Here is a 23,745-nt window from a genome sequence, read left to right as displayed (position 1 = left end):
TTTCCCATGAGAATATTGAGGCCATTTTTATCCACTCTAGGAAGCAGGGAGGGCGTAAATAAAAGAATACTTTCCTCAAGAAAAATTCAAATGGGGTTGGCAAATCTTCTCAGTACTTGAAAGCTTGTTTCAGAGTCAGCCTTGGATATTTTAAGTGCTTCCTACATGACGAGACATGAGGACTTACATTCTGTTCCTTTTGAAGGAATAAACAGAGAGTCTACCACTATAATCTAACATGGGATAAAAGATTTTCCTAAGATTTTAATGGAGCAATTTTGGAAAAACTTTTAAAAGGAGCCCTCTAAAATCAACATGACATTGTCATTCTGTGTCCTGAGCACGAACATTTCTCCTTTTAAGGACTAATTAGGTCCAGTCTTACACTCAGTAAAACCTTACTCTGCTAGTTGTCCATTTGGATTTCATCGATACAATATGTACAATATGATATTATACTCAAAGTGAGTATGAGTGATAGAATTGAGCTCTTAATTTTTAATATGAAGAGGATACTACTAAGTATTTGAGAATAGTTTTTAGCTGCTTTGTCATCCCTTCATTGTTTTGAAAACTCTTTGAAGTGTATTTGTTTCTCAATCAGGTTTGTCCCTTTTCATGTCACTAACATTGGTATTTTACCCTGAGTTTGTAAGAAGTGTACTGGAGCCTTAAAATATGGCTGCAGATTCAGATATTTCTATAATTCATAGATATTCAGATTATGAGATTTTGGGGTTGGGCCCATCTCCAGAGTTTATTATGAAGCACTAGTCATTGTGACTCTGCATCATTTACTTCATTGCTTGTGTGTCAGCATCATCAAAGATGTCAGCTCAGGTCCTGGAATAAGATTCTGCCTTTTGGTTGGCTGCCTCTGCTAAATACAAGAAAAATATTTATGTAAAACAGCAGCTTTAAAAAAATTTGGGAAAACAGAATGGTGGGGAAAGATTTGCAGATAAACTGCTGTCACCAAAACAATAGGGAGCTTACGCATTTTTTGAGAGTGCAACAAAAGTGATGAATATTTTTGAGCAATGGAACAGAATGTTTTAAAATAAACACATATATGTTTACGATCCAGTAGATTGTAATCCTACCAGATTACAGCACTTTTAAAATAAACCATATGTAGGATTTAAGATACTTAACTGTCCCGTTTAAGCAAATTTCCTTTTGTTATTATGAGAGTATCACTAAAGTGAACAGAGCACTAAAGAGAAGGTTCATCCCAATGTTCAAGCCAGCTATTTTAATTTAATCACTACTGAATTAAATAGGAACATAGGAGTTGCCAGATTGGATCACATATATTGTCCATCTCTGTCTACACCAGTGGCCTGCCTGCCTCAGATGCTTTGGAAGAAGATGCAAGAACATGCCAATTGGCAGATGTAGGATAATCTATGGTTACAGATTTGCTTAAACCATAGTGCATGAAGTTCAATTTCCCATCCAAAACTCTTTTTGACATTAACTATAACTACTATGGATAGACTCATAGACTTTAAGGCTGGAAGACCATGATAATCTAGTCTGACCTCCTGCACTTAGAAGGCTCACAGAACCTTACCTACTCACTCTTATAATAGACCCCAACTCTGGTTGAGTTACTATAGTACTCAAATCATGGTTTAAAGACTTCAAATTACAGAGAATCCACTATTTCTCTAGTTCAAATCAGCAAGTGACTTATGTCTCTCACTGCAGAGGATGGTGAACCAGACACCCACACACCCCCGCCTCTGGATCTCTGTCAATCTGACCTGGGGGAAAATTCCTTCCTAACCCAAATGTGCTGATTAGTTAGACCCTGAGCCTGTGGTCAAGATTCACCAGCTAGAAACCTGGGATAGAATCCATCTAGTGTCCACCCATCACAGGCCACTGAAAATATTTGCTAATAGCTGTCAAGGATGGGCCATGTGCCATTGCAGACAACCTCATATCATCCTCTCCATAAACTTATCAAGCTCATTCTTGAAACTAGCTAAGTATCTTTTACCTCCATTACTCCCCTGGGAAGGCTGTTCCAGAACTTCAGCCCTCTGATGGTTAGAAACCTTTATCTAATTTCAAGGCTAAACTTGATGACCAGTTTATATTGATTTGTTCTTGTGCCAGCATTGACCCTTAACTTACATAATTCCTCTCCAAATGTTTTGTGTTATCCATAAAAAAATCCAATCTCCCACTAACTCTTACTAAATTCTTGGTCTCGATGACATCCAATGGCAATGAGTTCAGCAGTATAATAAAAAATGGAGTTGAGAATGTACTTCCATTTAACAGTTCACCTTTTTAATATTCATAAGAAAACCTAGTAAAAATGTCCAGATCGAACTGGATCCCTAAGCTCTGTGGTAGAACAAATAAATAATAAGACTGTCCCATTTTCTCTTGCACCAAAGAACAAACTTGTATTTTTCAATGTAGCTTCATTATTCTGAAATAAAAGTAAAAACAAACAAAGAATAATCTGATACATGAAATCATGAGAGAGAGAGAGAGAGAGAGAGAGAGAGAGACCATGTGCCTAGTGACTTACTCACTTATTCTGAATATGAACAGAACACTGCCTCACTGTTTCTCCCATCAGAAGTCAGGGAGACTGCTAAATTTTAAAGGAATGTAAAGAAAACAGAATGACTTTTCTTTCAGTTTCCTAGCGGTGTACATCAAATTTATGAGATTATGGCTTGGTTCTATCAGCTGTACTCATTTTGAGCAGATCCTTACTCAACAAATAGCTCCACTGAAATAATGGAATAAAGGTGGAAGAATCTGGCCCTTGGTCATGGACCAGAATGCAAAGCCAAAATCAGGTACCATCAGGGGAACTGGATGGACTGATAATGAACTATAGAGCCTTTCACATTTATGTCAATGGTTTGAATTCCACCCAGATTGATAATCATCAAAAATTCTTGCTGACCACTGATCATTTAAATGAAATGTCTCCCCATCCCCAAGATCAGCAAGGGACTGGGTATGCAGAGGGTTGTCCTGACCCCTGAGATCTTGAGGGGAGGAGTGCTTGTGCTCATACATACTGAAGCCTTTCCTCCCTGTGATCTTCCTTGGGGCTCAGGACACATCTGGGAAGTGTGCCTCAGGTGGGGGAAAGTTATTTCTCTGCTTCTCACTGGCCAGTTGGGGAAGAGGGTTGAGAGAGCCAGCTGGTTCTCCTAACCCTCCATTTAAAGCCCTCCTGGGGATCCAGTGGACATCTTGTCACAATTTCCCACCCTCCTTATAGTTGAGGAATTGTCAAGCTGTGTTTCAAGGATGCTGTGGGTCTGACCAAATCACTTCTTCAGAGATCAGGAAGAAATTTTACACCTTTGGGACAAATTGGTAGGGTGCCGGGAGATATTTTTCTCTCCTGACAGCGTTGCAGAAGCCCAGTTTTAGGTTGAAAGGAATGAAAATAGGATTTTTTAAAAAAAATATTCAGAAGGAATGTTTAGGTTGAGTGGTTGATTTGGGGCTCTACTGGAATTAACCTATTGCATCAATGATTTGTCTCTTCTCTTATTTTCTGTATTGTAAATGATAACAGTGTTCAACATCAAGCTGGCCACGAGGCGGGTGCTCGCATGACAGTTCAGTGATGCTGATTTTGACCCTTTGTTTCATCTTTAGTTTATATATAGGTTTGCAGACAGATACATGTCTCTCCCTACAAGCTCCACTTCTCTTTTCATTAAATACCCCACATTTGTCTACTTTTCCAAATTTTTGCCATAGTAATTTGCCTTTCTATAGCACTTCTCATCCCAGTAATAGACCCGAAAGCACTTTGCCAACTTAAAACTTTGAAAACTGATATACAAATCCTTTATAATAATCACTTTGTGCATCACTGAAATACAGCCACCTCTGTGGTGAAACATAACTATATACAACACAAACTGACAGGTTAATACAGAAAGCAAAGCAAAATACCCCTTCTCTTATAACAAGCAAAGGAAATGTAGAAGAGAATGTAATTCCTCAATTGGCCTGGACATTGGGGTTGAAAATAAAATCAAACTCTTACAAAATGTCAGGTTATCTTAAATGATGTCCAGATACCATAGTGATGAGTGTGGTAAAGAATCTAAATAGACCAGTGTAGATTACAATGGCTACAAGTGGTCATGAACTTGGTCTTATATCTCATGTAAATGTATGTTTGCATTTTTTTTATTTTTATTTTTTAGTGTTTCTTAATCTGTGAACTACATTTGAGCCATACATTCCTTTGGAACTAAGGGCCAGATTCTCAGCTAGTGTAAATAGGGCCATTGAAGTCAATGGATTGGTACCAGTACATATCAGATGGGGCTCTGTGGCTAATTTTAAGTGTCTCTCTTTTGCAGCTTAATACTGTCAGGGCACAGCACACCCTGTGAAGGAACTTCAATCTATTTTTTGTAATTAAAAAATGCAAACAAAATTATGGAGTGAATTTAGTGCTCATGAAAGTTAATGACAAATATCAGTGTCTAGAGACAGGAAAAGTGTAGCCCATATACCCAAGATGTGTCTGGTCTTTCTTGAGTAAGGACTCACACTCATATTGATTTATGCCATGTTAGGGAGGCGGTCATAGGCCAACAATAGTGAGCACTAGATACAAGATTTAATAAAAAAAAGCTTAAAGTTAGAGATGTAATAACATATTCTGCCTTACTATCCTACTTCGGTCATGCAACTTCGGCAGATTACATGGGAACTATATTACCTACAGCTGTATATGGCAAAGATTATTTATGTGGATTGTAGGGCATGCTGCAGTGTAATTTTCTCTGAGGATTTGTCACATGGTTTTCTGCCCATTTTGATTTCTTAAACCTGTTTTTCTACAGAAACCATCACACTTTTTGGATCCATGTCAAAGGAAGTGCACTCTGCATCTTTGGCCCATTAAAAATGTAAAAATAAAATCCTGTCAATGTATTTCTCATCATTTTAAAATGCATTTAAACTCATTATTATAATAAGAACCTTGACAATGAAACTTCGTTCTTTAGCTAATGTCTTTCATTGTGCATACATCGTTTGTAAGTGGAGAGTTAATTGTGAGCATCTGGGAGATTGGCATTTACTTATTGTATTTTCTTTAGCTAAGGGAGTATATTGAAGTCTTTCCTATGAGAAAATTCACAAAGACTTGGCAAGCACAGATAATATGTATAAATATAAGAAACCCCTAAAGGAGATTACATTGCAACAGTATGTCTTTAAATTTGTTTTACCTGTGTGTATCGAAAAGTGGTAGGTTTGGCTAGTAACTGGACAAATAAGAATGTGAACTCTCATTCAATTCTGTGCACTTGTGATATGACAAAAACCAAGACAAATATACTGTAACAGTCAATGTTAGTTTTATGAAAAGGAGAGGCCAAGTTTCTGAAATTGAAGGTTGAACTACTGCTAAAGCTACAATTGAAATTAATCTTCTCTTTATTGAGGAGGGGAGCTGTGTCTTTTAAAACCTCTATGTAGCACAATCTCCAGCAAATATTTAATCATTCACCAAAGTGTCATAGCGAGATTGAAGATTTTATACTCCAGTAGCAAGAGCTCAGCAAAAGAAAATCCAGCCTCATGACTGCTTTACATCAGTAAATAAGTAATATACACTTTGTGTAGACACAGTGGTGACATTGCACATTTGTGTCCACTGTAGATTTCTACCAAAGGGCTGTAGTCATTCAGAAGAATCAGTGAACTCCTAACACCACGGTATCAGGAGTACTGTGCTTAGGGTGGGGGTTTGTCTACCTGCACACATTCTAAACATTAGCTGAAATGGTAGATGAGTTGCCTAATGCCAGAGGAATAAGTTACAAGGTGAGGCAGAGTTACGTGGTAGGATCAATGATCAGGACAGAAATTATCATTAGGCTTGGAAGGACTAGATTTTTATTGGTAAATGTCAATTTCACCATACACGCACAAACCGATGAAAAAAATATTTCAATTGATAATCAATATTTGCAGATAGGAAAAGTAAGAAAAATGCTGCTTGAGAATTTATTAGAGTAAAAAAGCCAGTGATTTAGACTGCTGAGTTAGATTTGTTACTAGCGAATGAATAGTAAGAACAGACATGATTTGTTGATTTAGGATATTTAGTTTGTATGTTTTGATTTGTGATGCTGACAACTGGTGTTTTAATGATTGATAGTTTTTCAGTCTCAATTTCTGTCATTAAATAATTGTCTGACCCCTATATATAAATGAACTTTGCCAAACTTAGTTATGTGAGGGAAAATCCTTCAGATACTGATGTGATGATACCACAGAGAACCCAGAATTCCCATGTTCTTTTCCTGGATTTGATAAAGACTTTATGACCTTGGGCAAGTCACTTATCATTGCAGCCTTTGTGTTCCCATGAGTACAAATAGGAAATACTAGTTAAATATCACAGATGTGTTGCTAAGATAGTTAATGTTTGTAAAATCCATCTGATGATATAAAATGCTATAAAAACTCTTACAGAACAGCACCATTGCCAGAAAAACATCACAGAGCAAGTTTTTGGATGTACAGATATTTTATATTAGTTTTGTAATTAAGTAAAATATGTGCAGTATATGAACTGCATCTTGCAGGACAACATGTCAAATTTAGCCCAGAATTTTGCCAGTGGAAGATGGGATAAATCCTGCCACAGAGCTCCTGAGACAGAAAATTCTGAGGGGTAAGGTTGTAGCTCATTAAGTACATCCCCCCCTTTGTGAAGGGGTTAGCTAGCACATCCTTGTGGCTGGGAGCAGCATAGCAGCTCTCTCCCAGTGGGTACTGCCTGCCAACAGTTGCTCCAGGCCTATAGTGGTCTGCCTCTTTCTGCGAATTAGCTCTCCAGACAGGTCACTTTAAAGTCTCTTCCCTTCCAGGATAGCCAACAAACAAAGACAAGGGGAATTAATAAACTGAGCTCACAGGTAACAAAGGGGAATGGTTCCCTCTCAACGTGCATCAGCATCTGGCCCTCCCTTTCCTAGGGGAGGGCCATCAGCCAGTATTCATCTGGGGAGCTCCTGCCTTTAGTGAACCCTCTCTTCAGGAGCTGAGTGTTGAAGGTCTACTCTCCTCCCTGTTCTGCCTTCAACTGAGCTGGACTCCTCCCTATTAAGATCCTGTGATGGGGCAGAGTCAAGGGAAGCCACATGAGCTCATTAATCTCAAGTTACCCATTGTGGATACCCCATCACATCCACCAGTTTGTAAACTACAGCTCTGGAGGAAACATCCTAGAGAAAATGGCAGTGTTGACATTGCCTGCTCTTCCCCTTTGGATGAATCTCCCCTGGGAAAGCATGAGTCCAGGTTGGCAAGGGGAGGTGTAATCAACACCTACCTGCTTTAGCATCAATGAGTCTGGCCCATGGGCTAGAAGTCTGGGTAAAGGGGTTCAGACACAAAACTAGTTTCTATTAAAAATGATCTAGTCACTGAAAGTAGAAATTAAAAAAAAAAGATCAGTTAGATCATTCAGTTCATCTCTCTGCTAATACAGCTTTGTTCCCTAAAATCTTTGGACCAACAAGGGATTTAGAAGCCCCAAAGTACAGTCTCTATCAGCTTTCTACAGCCAAATACTTCTTGTTCAGCTATGTCAGTCTATTTTTAAATGATATCCCTGTTACTTCTAGTTATACATCTGGGTACTCTACATAAAGATTTTCTTACATAATTATTAGATGTTCAAATATTGTAGACAGTTAACATGTTTCCCCTTAGACAACTCTTTAGTAAAATACATATATTTAGTCCCTTTATTCAAAAATGTTTTGGAGTAAAAGAGCATGCAATACTTTATTGTAGTTGTTTTTTAAATGGTGACATTTCTGTAATATTTTCCTAAATAAAAAAAGTCTTTCATAAAATGTGAGGTTGTTTTTTCTAATGTTGGTTTTGCATATGCTCCCTGTATTTTAATGCTCATTCACTTTGCATTTAGTGTGATCTGCTCTTTTCTGATGAAACTTGGAAGTTTTCGTTTGAAAAATGAAGTGTCTTATAGATAGTACAGACTAAGCAATTTTAGCTATGGCAGAGCAATAAAAAACATTCTTGCCATGGATTCATTGAAGGTGCAAGGACAGGTATTAACCTTGGTAGGGTCTTTCATAGCATTTATTTTAAAAAAATAGCTAGGAAAGGCATTGGTATTTAAATTCTCTCTGTCTTTTGAGGAAGCAAAATTATAAACATAGGAGAGTAAGAAATAATAAAATACTCACAGGATTAACCATCAGTGAGTGTATTTTAAATCACAATACTAAAATAGTTAACTAAATGGCAATTTACATATCTTCAAGAACAGGATTATTTGTTCAGTTTTAGATGTACAACGATATTTTCTGTATATATGCAATTTATTATTTCTGATGGGTCTTCTAAGATGGTATGGGGCAACATGCAAAGAATTCAGAAAGAGAAATAAACATTAAACATTGTTGAAGGCTAAACAAATAATTATTATAAAGGCATGCCTGTTGCAGAATTAAGAATGTAATTCACTGAAAATACCAAACATAGGATGCAGAAAATCTTTAGAGATACCAGAAAACCAAATCTTGTTTACCCTGATCAGACAAGTAGTCCCACTGAAATCAATGAGCCTATTCCCAGGAGTAATGAAAAAAAGGATTTGGCCCATACACTTTGTTTAATAATGAGCTGAGCGCTGCTTATGTAAAAGAGGCAAATAGGAACACTGAAGAGATCCACTGTCGACATACAGCAGCTATGTTTCCTCTCTGCCAGACTCCTAATATAATTATTTGGGTTTTTTTCTTTGCACAAAAATATGTAACGCTTAAAAGTGAATTGATTGTACTAGAGGTGAATGGTAGCTATGAAGTTCATTAGTATAAACAAAGCCTTTGGGGCTGGTATTTCCCAAGTGATAAAAACCTAACAACAATTATGGCCACCATTTTGGATTTATTTCAGTTAGTCTAAATTCCTACTTCATCCCACTTCTAGACTTGATGTACAATATCATTAAATTCTCTCTGTGCTTGCTACAGTGCAGAGCAGTTCTAGACAACAAGCTATCTGCAAGTCGGTGTAACTTCTTAAATACCCATAAGATGGAGAAAGGAAAAGTAAATGAATTATTCAGTAGAAAAGTTTGGTAATCAAAGACGGAGAGGTTTTATTAAACAAGAACAGAGCTCTTGGCATCAATTAAAAGCATGGCTGGGTTTAAGTAAACTCTTAACAAAAGATGAGAGATGAAGCTGTTTCTATTCTATCTATAGTGCATGGTGCTTTCATGATGCGTATACTTAGGCCCTTATCCTATAAGCTGCTCCACGCGGATGGATCCCTGAGCCCCTGTAGAGCTCACGGACTTGAGCCTGCAGAATCAAAGCCTGTCTCTGATTTTCTCAGTAATTCTAATTTGGCAACATAACAACTCCCCATTCCAAAACTCAGTTGCACACATCCTTCCCCAACATTGAGGCAACTAACAGAAAAAGCAAACTATTTTCAAACTACAGAAGTATATATCACTCATTCATGAGGCTATAAAATCCTTTTCTTAATTTGTATAACTCGATTAAATTGGAGTATTTTTAAATTTTAAAACTTGAAGAACGTATGTATTTAGTGTGTATTTTGTGCATGCATGTGCAGGTGCCTGAGAGTGAGAGAAGTAATAGTCTAGTTTACAGCTATCCATATGAACTTCTCCGACTACATTGAATTATTGGTTTCCAAAGGAATTATGATTATCAGGTGTCCGTAATGCTAAGCAGTATTACATTCTATCTGATAATTTCTGAAAAGTGCTTACTTTTGAAATAAAAAAGTAAAAGAAAAAAAATCCAGCAAGTGCTGACTAAAAAAAAAAAATATTTATATTTATATTAAACCCCTCAGCTAGATTCTCAGACACATCACTGCTTAAAATGCAGTCACCTGACAAAAACAGTTCTAATTATTACCCCCTTGGGCTAACATTTTTCAGAGTGACTGGCTAAAATGCACTCCAACTCATAATTTCTATCTCTGACAGTGGAAGACATAACCTAGTTTCCTCTAATGCAAAAGTCTCTAATCTAGAGGGCAAGACCCTGTTCCATATAACACTGAAAGGAGAAAATGCAATTTGAGCACAAGGAAATTGCACACATAGTTTGATAGTTCTACCATTCTCATTTTCCCCCCCAGGTTTAAATGTCATTTTATTTTATACTAAATTATGACCTGGCTAAAATCTGTGTATATTTCTTGGCATATTCTGGAAACTTTATACTATAAAAGTAAAGGATACAGAAATACAGTATAACTTTTAAGTTATGTTTTAGCTATAAAAATTCAAAATTACTATGCTTTGTGTAAGAATATTTTTAATAATTGATAGTTTTTGTTTTAGCAGGGGCACTTGTACACAATAAATCTGAATCACCACTGTATTAATCCTGTTCTATGTCAGTGTAACTTGGCTGATTTCAAACAGGTGTAATGTAGTGAAGAATCAGGCTCCCAAGATTTGAGGATAGGTATGATTTTCAGACAGGCTTCATCTCAGTATCTTCATTTTACAAAGTATTTTTCACCAGTGAAAAGAGATAGTCACATTTTAGTTCTCATGAACAATGTGGGGGCAGGGGGAGGGGCAAAAATTAGCAAGCACCTCAGATAGATAGATACCTGTTTTACACATGAAATTGAGTAGTTAAATGCCTAACTACAAATATTCGCAATGGGGGCCACTTGCCAAAATCTGGATCTCTATGTAGAAGTACTTGGTTAAAACTGACTGCTAACAAACACAATGCTGCATGCATCATGTTCAGAAGCTCAGAACAGAGGGATTCCTAGCATTGCTAGGCGAGATGAATTAACCTCAAATATTTCTGGTTCATCTTATGTAGGCAGCAGCTGAATAATAAATTGACCTGAAGCTAATAAGTCAAAAATGTTCATGAAGTTTTAAGGAAGTGAGTCAGGAGTCTTGGATGAGATGACTCTTCTACTGGAAAACAATTTTTATTTTCCCCTATTTAAGCACCCACCCACTTCCTAACAGCTGCCGCTTAACACCTTTCTTCCAGCTAGAAGGGCAGCTGGATGAGTGCATTTGTAACTAATGTCAGTATTCAGAGTAGCAGCTATGTTAGTCTGTATTCGCAAAAAGAAAAGGAGTACTTGTGGCCCCTTAGAGACTAACAAATTTATTTGAGCATAAGCTTTCGTGAGCTTCAGTGAGCTGTAGCTCACGAAAGCTTATGCTCAAATAAATTTGTTAGTCGCTAAGGTGCCACAAGTACTCCTTTTCTTAATGTCAGTATGGCTCTTTAGTGAGCAACTGGGGCATCAGTTTCCTCCTGGAGACTGCATGTGTCACCTTCACATCTCATTCATCTTCCATCATTCCAGGGAATATTTGAGGAATACTTGGTAGCAGGCAGTAGGTTATGAAAGTACAGTCCTAATGAGTGAGAATGAAAGCTGTCTTCTATTACAAATCACCTGCTTCTATGTTTATATTCAAATCCATTTTCTTGAAGACATGCATTCGCATATCCAAGGAAATAAACTATAGACACGAAGTTACTCAGAAGAGAAAGGAAAAAAGTAAACTTAGCATTTGGGCCCATTTTATTGTAAATGATTAATGCTCATGAGAGTTTTACGTGAATTACAGTAGTCATGTTGACTGGTCAGCACTGGAGACTGAAGTGCTCTGTTTTTCCACAGAACAGGTAAAGACAGAGCAGTGGCAGTACAAACAGAGTATATTGCAAACAATGTTCACAGGAAAATTTAAAACACATGAAACTCATGAGGACTCAGATTCTACAAACAGAATTGATAGTGTGAACTCCTGTATGCACGTGCACATCTATTTCCAGTATCTAGGTTCACATTAGTATGAAAGATCTGAACCTGCAAATTTTTTACTTGATTTTTTTTTAAAGTCTCCATCTTGTAAATTGAAATTTAAAAATTATTTGGAGAACAGCAAATTTCTAGTGGGTGAAGTGTGCTGGTTGTCTTGAATTCGATTTGAGATGTGCAGTGGTATGTTTGCGTAAGGCCAAGTAACGTAAGACACCTGGTGTGTGTGTGGGGAGAGGTCCCTGATTGGGAAAGTTTACCCTCTGCCATTAGAGGAGATAGCAAATATGTCAGTTGTCGATGGGGACTTGCAGGAAAGGGGGGGTGTATTTAGTTGGATCGTAATTCCAGTTTCCAAAACACAATGCCCCAAATGTTACAAATTTTATACGTTTTCATTATACTTGTGTAGTTAGTGAGGCAAGCAGGAAAGGCTGAAAGGAAACTATTTATACACTATTGTCAAATATCCTACTAATAGAAATTAATATCTGTTGCATTACTGTTTTGTGCAGCCCAGATTCCCCTGCTTGTCCTTAAATTCACTGAAATATCAGCAGAGGCCTAAGAAATTTTCATTCCTAAACTGGCCTGGCAGTGCTAATTGCATCTCTAAATATTATAATTACCCAACCAAACTGCTTTAATTCTTATTTGAGGGACCACCTGTAGAGGTGAAAGAGCTGCTCAGTATTGATAATCATTCAGTTCTTGGGCACCTTGCTTAGACTGACAACAAAGTGTCACTTGTGATGTCAAATATCAGGATGCAGGAGACGACCAGCTCATTTAAAATACTGTAGACTACTGAGAAGTCATAAATGTTAATAGCTTTTAGTCACTGCTGAATAGGTGAGATTCAGATCATTGAGAAAAGCTCCATATCTATTATCAATTCACTGAGGCAACTACCCTTTTGTGGTTTGATTTCAAAATGCTACTTTTTAAAATATAGGTTAAATGACACTATTTTGCTTTGGCTTTCCTTTGCCTTTAAAAGAAATAGAGGGTAAATATAGAAAGAGCCCCATTACTTGAGCCATTTAAATCTAAAACGGCTAATGTACCAGCAACCATACATTAGGAAATAATCCTATAGAGATGCACTGGATGACCTATAGGTTATTTATGTCTACTTTCTAGAATTCATATGTCAGGGACGTTTTTTCTTCCATGACAGGGTCCCAAGATATTGGCCCAATCTGAGTAATTTTATTAGGATTTCACTCACTCTCTAATTCTACACATTGCCAGCTTTCTCACTTTTTAAAGATACCATGGCCATCTATGTACTTCAGACTCAGCAGGAGCTGCATCACAGACAAGAATCACAAGACGAGAAGGTGGATAGCTACCTATAAAGATTATAACGTAGCTCTGTTACAAGCCATTGGGAGCAACCTGCAAGTATTGGTATCTGCACTCATCCCTCCCAGTTGCAATATATTATCAATTTGACTAGGATTCTAACCCCGGTGGGTCAGAGCCAAAGTCCAGGTGCCAGAGCCAAGTGTCACTGCCAAAGTCAAGAATTGGAGCCAAGGGTCAGGACTGGGTTATCTGGAGTGAGGCAAGGCAGGGGTAAGGCTGAGGTCAAAGTAGGAGCAGAGCTGGAACAAGGTTGGGAACAAGCAGGTGCAGGAGTTATCATAGCTGCCTGTGGGGGAATGCTTTGAGCATCCACTGACCTGCTGCTGCTGAGCTTAAAATTCTGCTGATTCTTCCAACCAATCAGGCAGCATAGCCAATCAGGCAACCTACTATAGGTCAGTTGCACTTGTTACATTGGCCAGAGACTGGCTCCACTTTGAGACAACTATTTTCCATGTAAAATGGCCAAGTAATAATTCAGCACCTCAAAGTTTGATTGAAGGATTTAAGAAACAATGTCACAGGTTAAGAAATGGACCAAGTATTCCATGACTTGGAAGCTATTAGTGTCCCTCAAGAACCTTAATTATTCACAGTTACACTGGCAATTAGTAAGACCCATTTTAGGTTCATATTTCCCCTGGAAGTATAGCTTCTGAGGGACTGGCACGATTCTGAGGTAGGTCAGGCAGGCCAATATTCCACCTTCCATATGGAGCTCTAAAAATCCTCAGGTTTTAATAGGACTGAGGTTTACTGAACAAGTTGAGCACATATCTAGGATCATTGTGGCCACCCATTTTTAATCCTTTTTGTTTTTTGAACTGGAAGAATATTTATTGTCACTCACAGACACAGAAAAACTGACTGTGTTGAAACAATGCTAAGTTTGCAAAATCACTGACTGATCTAGAAAACTTAGTCAATTGTAACATCCCTCTGTGGTACATTACAAAACTTGAAGCCTGTACCAGAATGAGGAAAAATGCTTTTCTGTCTGTGCTCAAAGGTAGAAAAAGGATATTTTAGCACAGAGTACTGAATAAAAGTAATTCACATTTAGAGAAAGGAATAAACTAAATGTCACTTCAATAAGAGTGAGATTCTAAATATGAACCAACAGGAGTTTTGCATATAAAACCAAAGTAAAATATGGGTATAATTCTGCTCCAGCCAAAGTGAACGGCAACGTTCACATATGGGAACAGATGGATTTGATTCTGTATAAATCAATAATTCAAGAACTCAGGTCAAGGTGCTACGGACATATAAAAAGATGCAGGTAAAGAGAACTGCACTTGTAAATAGCAAAAATAGTGCATCATAATGAGCTTTTATTGTTTTGGTTTTGACTGAAGAATAAAAGGAAGACATGAGAATGGCATTTGAACCTCCCTCAGGGTGAAATTCACTCCTGTGCAAAAAGCACCACATAAATCTTATTTTAAGAAAATAGAAAAGGAAAACATGATCGGCAAAACCTATCAGGTTATGGGGAAAAATGTAAATTCCACAGGAACAACAAAAAACCCCCAAACAACCCCCAAATCAATAATTTCTTCATTCCATTTTGATGGGATCCATGTTCACCAGAATGAGAGCAGCCTTTCTAGTCAATGGAGCTTCTTATGGGTTAAGATACTTCTCAGTGAGATTAAGGGTGACTGAAACCTTGATAATATTCTGTTAAATACTACAGGTGAAATCCTGGGCCCACTGAAGTCAATGCAAGTTTTGTAATTGGCTAGGATTTCATTCTAGGGCTACTACAGACAAAAAAAAGCATTTCAGTGTTTTTCTTAAATTTTGTTGGTAAGGAATTCATCATAAATTGTAAGGTTAACTGTTTTCATGAGTATCTAAAAAAAGACACAGTGTACATTTCTCAGATCTGAAGAACTCTGTGTAGCTCAAAAGCTGGTCTCAACAGCAGTTGGTCCAATAAAAGATATTACCTCACCCACCTTGTCTAGCTAAAAAAAATTACGGTGTTTCATCGTTGACTTAAATTGGAAACAGGAAGGAGCCCAGCTTTGGCATAATTCACTACATCATCTGAAGAACTTTAACATCGAGGCTTTCCTAATGTACATGGCGGCCAGAAGCACATTCAGACCCTGAAAAAGGAAACACTATTTCAGGTTCGAACATCTACTGGAAACAGTATAAAATATACAAAATGCCATTTTTTCCTTGTGAATTCTCAATTTCCACTTCACTGCTTATGAACTGTAACCTCTGTTTGGTAATTTTCAGCCTGATATATAATGAAGTTCACAGTTACAAATGTTTGTATTCAAGACTAGGGTAGGGTAAGAAATTGAAAAATGAAAGCAGTAACAGTTCATAGGCACAGCATTATAAAATCATCATATTTCTGCTGAGACCTACTGATTTGATTATCCTTCTTTTATCCACTTATCTGCTTTGCTTGAGTGTCATTTATGTGCATGTAACAAAAGATATTTTGTGTCAAATTTATTTACTAGATGCATTGTCATAAAAAGAGGAACCTCATTCCCCGCAAAACAAAACCAAACCAAAACACAACCTAGCACTAGTTAAGGACATGATCCTGCAAACCCTTGTGTAAGCCTCATATAGGAGAGTAGTCTATAGGACTTTTGTAATATGAAGCTTCGCTAAGTATTTATGTTTTATACTCACTTCTGTATAGACCACATTACACATTTTGAATTGATTTTACACTGCAATCTTGTGGACTGCTATTTTTAAGCAATCCAAACATCCCCATTAAATAAACCAAAACAGAATGCAGAAAGTGTAGGATTCCAACACATTCCTGAAAGATCAGAGTACCGCTGTGCATTCTTGCTCAATTTAAACAAACTAAACTCCAGTTAGTATACCATCCCCTAATGGGCACCCCCACTGGGGACATTGTTAGATTACCACCATCAACAATAAGTACAGCTGGATATGTAAACAAGGCCATAATCCATCTGAAAGAACTCTCACAGTTTGGCAGAGCTCACTGTGTTGTTAACATATTGTGCCAAAGCAATAACAAAGCCATCATTTTTAAGTTTATTCATGGACTCATATTAATCAAGAAATGTTCCAGAAATTACTTCTAAATGAGGAACCTTCCAGAAATTTGCCATTTGGAAAGAAGGTTTCCAGATGACTTTTTGCTTATCTGCAACATGTTCCTCAAAATAAATCACTGTTTAGTCCAAGTTCAACTGAGACAGAAAACACATTGCTGCTGTAGTGTAAGGGAGATTCTCTTTTGATCACTCTCTAATTCTTGTAAAGCTAGTCAGTTTTGAGGTCATAGTTCCTTATTAAAGAGGAGATAGCCAGTGCCATCTAGCTTGGCTTTCTGGCAATAAATTTAAAACATTACAAGTTATGAATTCAAAACAATAACCATATGTGCAGGCAGTATTACTGAGTTAGCTACCCTAAGGAAAGAAAGTGTGTTTTACAAGTATTATAATTCAGTTGTTGATTTTAATTAACCTGCAATATATGACAGCTTCATAACCATTTAAACAATTTCCTAGATTTTAGATACTATTTATATAAATTGATTAAATTGGGAGATTAAAAAGTCTAATTTTGAAAAGGGTGAAGAAATGAAACCTGGATTTTAAAAATATGTCCTAGAAGGTAAGGCTACAACTGTTCTGAAACATTGCTTTATTAGGATTTTTTTCAATTAATTAAAGACAGCATAGACAAGGATGGGAACTACCTTGACCTTTGTTAGTTTTTATTATAAATTAATATTAGTGAAATTTACCACAGGGGTTTTGCATTTTTAAAAAAATTAAAGTTTTCTGGAAGGTTATTTTTAAATTATGTCATGTTCTCAGTATATTGCAATGGCTCTATCAGAAAATTACTTATATATATTTGGTATCTGTGAGTGTATATTTAAATGCAGATCATTTAGATAACATTTTAATATAACTGCAACCAAGGAAACAATTCTTGTCTATTTGCTGAATTCATATTTATAAATAAATATTTTAAAACATAGTTGCTTATTGTCCTTGATTGTTTCTTTGGAGCCAGTGAGGTTCTTTTAATATCTATTGTATATTTCATAGTATTATGTATATGTATTATGTATCCCATGGAACTGTGGAAAAGATCCAGCACAAATTGTCAGTGGCCTTAGGAGCCTCCCAAGCCTTGGAAGGTTGCAGTTGTTCACCTTGTAGCAAGCTAATTCATTCAGAGGAAAGTTCAAAAGCCACCTGCTCTGATGCCCACACCTTCAGAGCTGTCTAGGAAGTGGGAAATTCACAGTGAGCTCTCTCAGCATCTCCACCCATAGCCAGGATAGGTAAATCTAGGACAAGGGCTGTAATAAGTCTGACATGGCTGTGTGTGTGTGAGCTGGGGTGTCAATCCCCGTGTGATAATGCTTTCTTCTGTAAAGCATTCTGTGATCACTGGATTAACAGAGCTTTATAAAGAGCTATTATTTTTGATCTGAAAACACAGCAACTCTTGTGCCATTAGCTATTTTGTACTGTGAAAATAGCTAGGGAACTTATTGTTATATCTGCCATGACAGTCATTTGGGAGATGCCCAACTCAAGCAAACACTCCACCTTATTACAAATACCACACTGGCCTCATCTGCTTTGCTTTAGCCCAGCACCTCAGGACTCTCTACAGCTTCTTGACACTTAACACTTCTTATTATTAGTTGCCACTGCATTGATTTGGTTAAAAAACAAGGGCGTCTGGTGACACCTTAAAGACTAAAACAGATTTATTAGGGCATAAACTGTCATAGGTAAAACCCCTCTTCTTCAGATGCATGGAGTGAAAATTACAGATGCAGGCATAAATATACTGACACATGAAGAGAAGGGAGTTATCTTACAAGTGGAAAACCAGTGGTGACAAGGCCAATTGAGTGGTTGTGGTCCACTCCCCATAATTGACGAGGAGGTGTCAATACCAAGAGAGGGAAAATTGCTTTTGTAGTGAGCCAGCCACTCCCAGTCCCTATTCAAGCCCAAATTAATGGTGTTAAATTTGCAAATGAATTGTAGCTCTGCAGTTTCTCTTTGAAGTCTGTTTTTGATGGGTTTTTTTTGTTGAAGGATGGCTACTTTTAAATCTGTTATAGAATGTCCAGGGAGATTGAAGTGTTCTCCTACTGGCTTTTGTATGTTACCATTCCTGATGTCTGATTTGTGTCCATTTATTCTTTTTTGATTGATTTGGTTGACAGGTTTCTGCCTTTCATATCGCTTGACACAGAGTTCCTCTTCCCATGTGTAAATTCACCTTCAGAATATGGGTCAAGTGTAAACTGATGCAGTGTTGTGTGCCTGAAGCTGCAGCCAGCCTAAGATAGTAGGTCTTACAGGTGTGATCTGCAACAGTTATCTAAATAGACTATTGACACTGAAAACTAAGAATGATTTATTTATGTCAACATTGAAAAATACTCTGTTGATGATCAAAGCAAGAAAGAATAGACAAGGATGATCTACTGGCAGTGGCATCTCATTCTGACTTAATAAATTGTCAGAGCTTGAGCTGTGAGGAGATTATGAAAGAAAACAAACATTGCCTTCTTTTCCACTCCAAATCCTCCCCTTAAAGGCTTCCAGGATCCATAACTATTCATATCCTCCAGCCAAAACTAACCCCTCCATTTGGCAGGGGTAGGAAATGCTATGTCCACAAAGCCTTCACTAGCAGAGCAGAGCAGTTCCATCTTGTATAGCTGATTGAGAAAAATTTCATTTTTTTTAAACCAAAGAGTTCATGAGAAAATGCCTGTTTGAAGTTTTTCAAACCAAAAAGCATCAGTTTTCCAAGGGAAATTTTAAAAAAAATAACATACATTTCATCTTATTTAATTAAAATCAAATCATTTCATTTCTATTTTTGGAAACTGAAAAATGTTGGTTTTCCATTTTGGAGGTTTGAATTTTGATTCTTCCCCATTCTCCTCCTCCCCTCACATTCTTCTCTTTTTTTCCACTGGAACAAAAGGAAGAAAGCCCCCAAAACAAAACAACAGCAACAAAAAAGTGAGTTAGTGGGGGATGGGGGGAAACCCTACTTTCTCCTTTTTGTTTATACAGTTTCCAACTAGAAAAAACTGAAAAATCATAAGAAAGTATGAGAACGTAAGTTCCAAACATATATTCTCTTAATCTTCCACTGGATAGATTGCTCATTATTGTTTCTCTTAGGATTTTATTGGCAATCCTTGAATTTTACCTCTAAGAGAGACAGAGCTTTACCAGATACAGGGTCTAATTTTCTGCTGCTTTGTCTGCAAACTCTTTCTTTAACACTGCCAGTTCTTGAGGCATCAAATCGAGAATGTGGTCTGCCTGTTTTGGCTCTAGCAAACAGATGCTTACAAATGCTATATACAGGATCCATTATTAAGGGAATATGTGAACATACTTTTTAACAACAAAATGATTGTGGGGAAACAGGATGCTAAATGTGCACTTGTGTTGCTACTGAAGAGAGTGGATAGGTCAAATTTAGCATTAAAAATATAATGAATCTCTGATAAGTCAGACTCTGTTATTGGGGTTTGAATTATTTTGGCTCTGTAGGAGTGAACCAGTTAAATAATTTTGTCTTCTAGTCAAACAATATATAACCTCTTAGTTATTATGCATAGCTTTCAAGGCTACTGTTTGAAGATAAAATGATTTATCCAGCTGGTTTCTTATATAATCTTGTGGTATAAAATTATATAGTATTTATGATGCATAATACATTATATTTTAAAAGTAACTTGTGCAATATATTGTATAGCCTTGCTTTACTATTTGCCCAAACCATACACGGAAGCTTGAATTTCACATCTAAGAGCTGACCTAACTCTTCTGTTCTGAGCCTCAACTTTGAGTAGTACCACAAGAAATGTAGAAAATGTTTTTCCAAGTTCCTCCTTTAATTAGCTCGTTTAGTACTCACCTTGCTAAAGGTTTTGTTTCTGTATGAAAAATACCGTCATTGGACCAACACAGTTAAAATGGATGATAACAGCTGCAAATGACTAAATAAAAATTATATTAACAATGAAACAGAGCAGAAGAGGAACAGCATCTGGTTTATCTTTTAGAAGTACATAACCTGCACTTATTTTAAAAACAGGCTGTTACAGTATCCTAGCAATAAGAGTGCCAAACCTCGATAGTAAATTGTCTGGGAAACTGTCATGTTTGGGGAAATCACCATAGAATACTGCATCATTGCTGTATGGATGATAGAGTGGGAGGAAAAGTGATTAATTACTTTGCAATCCTATTATGCTTTCCATCCAAGTATCTAAGATCATTTAAAACATTCATGAACAAATATAACCATATCACGGGGGAATTGTGCAGGAACTATTACTCATGCCCATTTTACAGATGTGGAATCTGAGACAAAGAGATAAAGTGACTTGTCCAAAACCATGGTCAGGAGTAAGGCTCTGCAGCTGCACCCGTTCTGTACAACTGACACTCAGCTAGGATGCCTGACAGACCACACTGCCAGGTTGGCTGAAGAAGCTAGCAGGCTTGTTCTTAAGCCCAAAAGCAGCAATAGCTCAGTAGCTGCTCAATGCACATGTCCATGGACTCTCTAGGCGTATCTGTACTGCTATTAAAAACCAGTGGCTGGCCCATGCCAGCTGACTTGGACTTGCGGAGCTCAGGCTAAAGGGCTGTTTAATTGTGGTTCAGACTAGAGCCTGGGCTCTATGACCCTGCGAGTTGGGAGGGTTCCAGAGCTTTGGCTGCAGCCTGAGCCTGACTGTCTACACCACAATTAAACAGCCTCTTAGCCTGAACCTGAGTAGCTAGTATGGGCCAGCTGTAGGTGTCTATTGCAATGTAGACATACCCTTAGCGTCCCTGTGGTTGTCTTTCTCCAAGCCCTGTTCCTACTTTTCTTCTCCATGGCTCCAGCCCACATCCTACCTTGAACCTAGTCTTATTCCCATCCTGTCCCAGCCTTGCTTCTGTCTCAAATTAGTCCTGCTCCTGCTTTCCCTGACTCCTTGTAATCTAGTAGGCCAGACCACCTATGAGTCTTTAGCTGAGTTGGGTTTAGAACCCAGATATTCTAACTTCCAGTCACATGCCTTAACCATAAAACCACCTTTCCTTTCTTTAGTGCCAATGAAACAAGAACCAAAATAGCTTGTATCCATGTTAGATGGGGTGAGATCTGAGTTACTACAGAGAATTCTTTCCTGGGTGTCTGGCTGGTGAGTCTCGTCCACATGCTCAGGGTTTAGCTGATCACCATATTTGGGGTCAGGAAGAAATTTTCCACCAGGGCAGATTGGCAGAGGCCTTCCTCTGCAGCATGGGGCATGGGTCACTTGCTGGAGGTTTCTCTGAACCTTGAAGTCTTTAAACCACAATTTGAGGACTTCAATAGCTCAAACATAAGTTCTGTGACAGACCGTGGTGTTCTGCTGGCACAAAGCTTCTCGCTAGCAAGTCTTTGGGTACAGGCATAGTGTGACCCTAACAGCATCACAATGCAAGAGTGAAAGGGATCTACGCTATGAAATTAGGTCGATTTTATAGACGTCGATTTTTAGAAATCAATTTTATACAGTCAACTGTGTATGTCCCCACTAAGCACATTAAGTCAGTGGAGTGCGTCCTCACTACTATGGCATAGCATCGACTCACTTTTGCTGATGGGGCAAAAACATTGTCACAGGTGGTTTTGGGTACACATCGTTAGTCTCCCCTCCCTCCCGTCACTCCCTCCCTCCGTGAAAGCAACTGCAGACAATTATTTCGCGCCTTTTTTCCTGGGTTACCTGTGCAGACGCCATAGCATGGCACGCATGGAGCCCGCTCAGCTCACTGCTGCTGTTGCAAGCATTGTAAACACCTCACGCATTATACTGCAGTATGTGCAGAACCTGGCTAAGAGATGGCAGCACGAGACAATTGTGAGGAGGACATGGACAGAGATGTTCCTGAAAGCACGGGATGTGGCAATTGGGACATCATGGCAGCAGTGGAATGCTGATTCTGGGCCCAGCAAATAAGCACAGACTGGTGGGACTGCATAGTCTTGCAGGTATGGGATGATTCGCTGCCATGCTTTGTGCTGCTATGATTTCAGACTGCTTGCTACTGGCTTAGTGTGGTAAAGTGTCCCACCATGCAGGATGAAATAAGGCAGTCCTCCCCAGAAACCTTCTGCAAAGGCTTTCAGAGTACCTCCAGGAGACCTTCATGGAGATGTCCCTGGAGGATTCCTGCTCCATTCCCAGACATGTTAACAGACTTTTCCAGTAGCTGTACTGGCTGCGAATGCATCCCAAATCTTCAGGGCAAATCAAACATTAAACACTATTGCTTTTAAACCCTGTACTGTAGTTACAAATGTACACTCACCAGAGCTGCCTTCTCTGCCTTCAGGGTCAGGGATCCTGCCTTGGGAAGGTATCGGCTCCAGGGTGATGAAATGGTCCTGGCTGCTGGGGAGAATGGATTCACCACTTGCCTGCTGCACATTCGTCTCCTCCTACGCCTCTTCCTCATCCACAAAATCCTCCTCCATCTTGCATGAGACTAACCCCTTGCAGGTGTCCATGGGCAGTGGTGGGGTAGTGGTAGAGTCCCCCCCTAGAATGCCATGCAGCTGATGATAGAAGCAGCATGTATGGGGATCTGAGGCAGAGTGACCGTTTGCTTCCTTTGTCTTTTGGTAGGCTTGCCTGAGCGGCTTGACTTTCACGTGGCACTGCTGTCTGTCCCTGTTGTAGCCTCTGTCCATCATGCCCTGTGTGATTTTGGCATATATATTAGCATTTCTTCTTTTTGATCGGAGTTTGGCCTGCACAGATTCTTCTCCCCATACAGCAATCAGATCCAGTGTCTCCTGTTCACTCCATGCTGGAGCTCGTTTGCAATTCTGGGGGGACTGCATGGTCACCTGTGCTGCTGACCAAACAGGAAATGAAATTCAAAAGTTCCCGGGGCTTTTCCTGTGTACCTGGCTAGTTCATCGGAGTTGAAAGTGCTGTCCAGAGCAGTCACATTGGAGCACTCTGGGATAACTAACGTCGATTTGTGTCCGCACTACCCCAAATTCAACCCAGCAAGGTCGATTTTAGTGCTACTCCCCTTACCGGGGAAGAGTACAGAAGTCGATTTTAAGGGCCCTTTAGGTCGACTGAACAGGGTTGCTTGTGTAGATGCATTAATTATAAAATTGCCCTAACACAGCTAAATTTGACCTAACCCTGTAGCGTAAACCAGGACTAAGAGCAAAATCTAACTTACTGAGTTTGGTTGTTTAGCTTTTCACCCCTCTGCCTATGTAATAAATAACAGAAGTATGTGTATGAGCAAGTGTGTGTGTGTGAGAGAGTAGTTAAGCAGGCATTTAAACTTCAAACTCAAGATATAAGGATACTAACTCAGAAAGGATGGTGGTATCACAATACTAACATATCATGGCAATTGAAGAAAAAAATGCATCTATAGGTATGTCTACACTAGGGGGGACTGTACTGGCTTAGCT

General features: G+C 38.4%; 1 long non-coding RNA gene across 1 annotated transcript; it reads right to left on the bottom strand.

Annotated features, from left to right (window-relative positions):
• Window positions 1-4,856: 4,856 nt before the first annotated feature.
• Window positions 4,857-23,470, bottom strand: LOC122460209. Its single transcript, XR_006281348.1, has 3 exons — window positions 23,305-23,470; window positions 22,719-22,722; window positions 4,857-4,867 (listed from the first exon to the last, which is right to left on the bottom strand). It is a non-coding gene; the product is annotated as an uncharacterized LOC122460209 (long non-coding RNA).
• Window positions 23,471-23,745: the final 275 nt, after the last annotated feature.

Source organism: Dermochelys coriacea, chromosome 5 (genome assembly GCF_009764565.3).
Source record: "Dermochelys coriacea isolate rDerCor1 chromosome 5, rDerCor1.pri.v4, whole genome shotgun sequence".
NCBI lineage: Eukaryota > Metazoa > Chordata > Testudines > Dermochelyidae > Dermochelys > Dermochelys coriacea.
The sequence above is the reverse complement of the archived record's forward strand: the minus strand, read 5'-3'. Positions and strand labels throughout refer to the sequence as shown.